This window comes from Octopus bimaculoides, chromosome 14 (genome assembly GCF_001194135.2).
Source record: "Octopus bimaculoides isolate UCB-OBI-ISO-001 chromosome 14, ASM119413v2, whole genome shotgun sequence".
Lineage (NCBI taxonomy): Eukaryota > Metazoa > Mollusca > Cephalopoda > Octopoda > Octopodidae > Octopus > Octopus bimaculoides.
In genome coordinates this window covers 15324363-15329407 of record NC_068994.1, presented here as the reverse complement: position 1 = coordinate 15329407, position 5045 = coordinate 15324363, and positions in this window count along the sequence as shown.

Here is a 5045-nt window from a genome sequence, read left to right as displayed (position 1 = left end):
TATATATATATATAAGGGGAAGTTATATATATATATGTATGTGTCTGTGTTTGTTCCCCCAACATTGATTGACAACCGATGGTGGTGTGTTTACGTCCCCGTAACTTAGCGGTTCGGCAAAAGAGACCGATAGAATAAGTACTAGGCTTCCAAAGAATAAGTCCTGGGGTCGATTTGCTCGACTAAAAGGCGGTGCTTCAGCATGGCCACAGTCAAATGACTGAAACAAGTAAAAGAGTAAAAGAGTAATGGCCAAAATAATACGATCGCGAATGCGAGCAGCCAGAATGGGATTCCTCAGAAGGACCTTTGGAATAACGTTACTCGACAGAGTGTAGCTCAGAGATCAGAGAATCACTACTTCTCTGCATTGAAGGATGACAGCTCTGGCACTACAAACATGTGACTAGAATGTTGCTAGAAAGAATCACAAAACGGATTCTTCAAGCTGGGCTAAACGGCGAGAGACTTAAGGATAAAGAATTCCCCAAACAGGAAATATTTCCCTAATCAGATAACTGAATAACTATGAAGCAATCCAACGATTTTATACTTAGGAGTGTGTAGTGGGTAGGGGTAAAGACCCCCTTCGGTCATGAGTGACCATGGGATAGCACAAGTCCGACCAAGTTTGTTATGGAAGACCAGCAGTCACTCATGCATTCCAGCTTCCCCTCTTCGCGCCACCGATGTTATCCAAGGGAAAGGTAAAGACAGATACAGCTTGGCACTAGTAACGTCGCAACTCATTTCTACAGCTGAGTAAACTGAAGCAACGTGAAATGAAGTGTGTTGCTCAAGAACACAACACACAGCCTAGTTCAGGAATCGAACTCACTACCCCAAGACTGTGAGCCCGACGCTCTAGCCACTGAGTCGTGCGTATATTATTTAATGTGTCCTTTCCTTTTTCTACGTCAACAGCCGTCATAAAACGATGTAATATCCAGTTACATCGCTTTATAATGAATTCAAATCGCACCGAGTCAACTTTGTCTACCTTTCTTTCTTCTAGGGTCGATAAAATAAAACATTAACTATAAGTGATTAACCCCACTTCCTGTTCAGAAAATATGGAGTTGTGCCTATGTTAGAAATCAATAATTGTGTTATTATACTGAAAATACGATTTCATGAATATAGAAATAAAATGTAGCTGAAATAATTTCAGAGAAAACTTGTTTGGAAATAAACTTTTCAGAAGGTAAAAAAAAGAAAGAAAATTGAAACCGACTTTAATAATAACATATCTGGTCAGTTACTAACCTGGCAGAGAACAAACATACATCTCTCAGTGGAAGCAATCTCTCTTCTGTCATTCATAGTTGCCAATTCCAAATAAACTTCAAGAAAATGTGCATCCAAACATCATCTTATGTGAAACGATTGAACGGTTTTCATTCACTGTACGCATTATTAAATGAAACTGAATCAAAGTTACTTCAGTATCAATGTCTAGTATACATATTTATGTCAAATACTGTCAAACATGTTTCAGTGAGCATCTAACCGTTGTAGCTATACTTCTTGAGACGCAAGGTTTTCAAACAAACCTGCTATTTGACGAAATTTCGAAGACAAAAACTAGTGGTATTCTCTGTGGCATTCCTTTGATAGTCCTGACAGATTATTTTATACGCCACCACTGCTGTCTACTGGGAGTTATTTTGCTCTGTTTGCATTTGAAAGTAAAATGAACAAACTTTGTGACGGAACCCTAATTAAATGTGAAATGACCTCTAAGTACATATAAAATTCACTCTGATTTTATATTACGTGATCACAATTACACACACGTATGTACTTATAATGGTTTTGTGCTCGTGAGTTCAACTCCTGGACCAGATGGCGCGTTGTACTCTGAATTGAGCCAAGCACATAATTTCAAGTTGCTTTAGTATACTCAGCTGAAATGCATACCAGCCGTCTGCTGGTGGAGCCCTCTCTGTGCCTTCAGCTGTCACATCCTTGATATTCTGCTGGGCCGAGAGTGAGAAGGCCAAAAGGGTGTTTGTGTCTGCTTCGACTACATAAGCACCGAAAAACATGGAAGTGTGTTACTGTGTGTGTGTGGGAGGTATTTTCCAGTCAACACTGACAGAACAATCCAGACATAATTATTAAAGACAGGGAAGAAAATACGTATATATTAATAAATGTAAGTGTTCCCACTGATAAAAATATATCTGTTAAGGAATTTGACAAACTAAGTAAACATAAGGACCTGGAAATTGAAATACAAAAGATGTGGCATCTTAAAGCAAGAACTGTTCCTGTTATTGTAGGTACCTTAGGTATGATAAAAAAGGAATGTCAGAAACATCTAGATAAGATCCCAGGAGAACCATGTCTCAGAGAAATCCAAAAGATTGTGCTGACAAGTATTGCCTACATCCTTAGAAAAACCCTATCCATTTAAATGTCTGTGTTGTATTACATAAAGATATTTCACTATCTCTCCTCCCCAAGCTTTCAGTCATACTGTAACATATCTTATCCTCCACTCGCTGGGTGTGTCTCGGCAAATGACTGTTACAAAGATGCAGATTAATAATAATTATTATTATTATTGTTCAGTAGTTTTATTTTTATAACGTGCTTTCACTTCACTACCTAGCGCAGCTCTGTGCGCCTTGGGTATGTGCTGTGGTTTGCTGTGGTGCTCCTATGTTTACTGTATTGAAAGTGTTTTGCGTAGAATGTGTGCAGTGCCCAGCAGTGCAATTTTCTGTATGTTATATATATTTGTAAGTCCTGGTGTTTTTGTTATGTATTTGTCTGAATATTTTTTTATTATACCTAAGGCACCTACTATGATAGGAATTGTTTCTGTTTTTAGATTCCACATTCGAGTTATCTCCATTTCCAGGTCTTTGTATTTTGAAAGTTTTTCCATTTCTTTTAGAGAAACGTTGTCATCTGCTGGTATTGATACATCAATTAGAAAGCATTTTTTTTCTTCATGATCTTTGACAACTATATCTGGTCTATTTGCCTTAATTTCTCTATCTGTGTGTATTGGCATATCCCAGAGTATGGTTGCTTTCTCGTTTTCTGTGACCTTTTCTGGCGTGTGTTTATACCATCTTTTTTCTGTTGTTATTCCATAGTGTTGGCATAGCTTCCAGTGTATATAGGTCCTGGAGTTGATAAAATAAGTGCCAGTTGAACATTGGGGTTGAAGTAATCAATATACCGCCGCCCCGGAAATTGTTGGCCTCGTACTGAAATTTAAAACCATTCTTTTTACTATTATTATTATTATTGCTGTTGTTGTTGTTGCTGCTGCTGCTGTTGTTGTTGTTGGTGGTGGTGGTGGTATTATTATTATTATTATTATTAATATTTATAGGACTGACGTAACTCCTCCAGAAGATATAGAAGCAAAAATAGAAGAGTGCCATTGTTATCAAGTGAACGATATTTCGACAGCTCGTGTATCTTCCACAAGTTCAAAAAATAAACTTGTCAATCTCCCTCAGTCATATATATTAACCAAAATGAAGTAGATTGACAAGTTTATTTTTTGAACACGAGATGTCGAAATATGGTTCACATTATCTCAATGGCACTCTTCTATTTTTGCTATTATTATTATTATTATTATTATTATTATTATTATTATTATTATTATTATTATTATTATTATTGAGTGAGAGAGCAGCGCATGCCATCAAAGTGACACTGGGGTACCAATGCTTTCACAGGAGGTAATAGTCCTTCAAGTTCCTTATCGTCTTTGCCATAGAGTTTTAAGTCGTCCATATAAAATAGATGGCTTATTTCCTTGTCGCCAATTGTGTACCCATACCCTGTTCTGTTAAGTTAACTTGTAAAGAGTATTAGGGCTATGCAAAAAATGAGAGGAGAAAGTGAGTTACCTTGGAAAATACTGCAGTTGATATTAATAGTTTGTGGTCAGTACTCCATCAGAGTAGTATAATTGGAGATTCGTAATCCACACTGACATGTTGTGCTTCAGGAAGATTGAAATCACATATTTTGAAGATATCCAGTAATTTCACGATACATGAATGCGGTATGCTGTCAAAGGCCTTTTTATAATCAATCCATGCAGAAGTAAGATTTCTGAGTTTGTTATGACAGTTCTCAAGGATCATGCGACTGATTAAGAGTTGATCTTTGCATTTATATGAGCCACGTCGGCACCCTTTTTGTTCAGTGGGGAAAATATCGTTCCGTTCCATAAATTTGTATGTTTCTCCACGAGGATGGATGTTAAAATTTTATACGTGGTAGATAAACATGTTATAGGCCAATAGTTTTGGGGAAATTTGGTTTCATTATTTTTCGGGAGTAGGTAATACCTCTTGCTAACCAATCAGGTGTTTTCTTAGGATCTCTCATAATTTCATTGAATAACTGAACTAACTTTTCGTGTGCGAACGGGAGCGTTAGAGCCAGAAATTTAGCACCTTATCATTACCAGAAATTTCCACTAATGAGCCTTCGTGAGTGTAATCCTTAGGTCTGCTATTGTGATGTCTTCCCATGCTTGTTCTAGTTAATTTTAGTAGGAACCTTTTGTGCTTCTAATCCAGTGTGCATTTTCATTGTGTCTTTTCATCATTCAAAATATTTTTTCCAAAAGTCTTCAACTTCTTCCATGGGAGCGGGGTCTTCAACGGTTATTTTCTCCTTCCCTATTTCTCAAGTACTGGGGTCGATGTGATTGATTGTCCCCCTCCCCCACAAAAATCCAGGCCTTGTGCCTATAGTAGAAAGGATTATTATTATTATTATTATTATTATTATTATTAGTTGTTGTTCTTCCCTTGTTTAGTTATTTGATGCTGGATGCTGTCACTTTTATTGAAATGAGGGTTTGTATTTTTTATGTTAACTTGTGATACATGTATGTTTTTCGTCCTCTTTGTTTTTTTTTTCTTTCATTTTAGATGTTATGGTGTAGTTTAAAGATTTGGTTGCTAGGATCTTTTCTGTTTGGCTGTAGCTGTGGAAATCTCAAAGTTTATTGAAATTTAAAAAATTTGGAGATTAATGTAGTTTTCCAAGCTGAATCT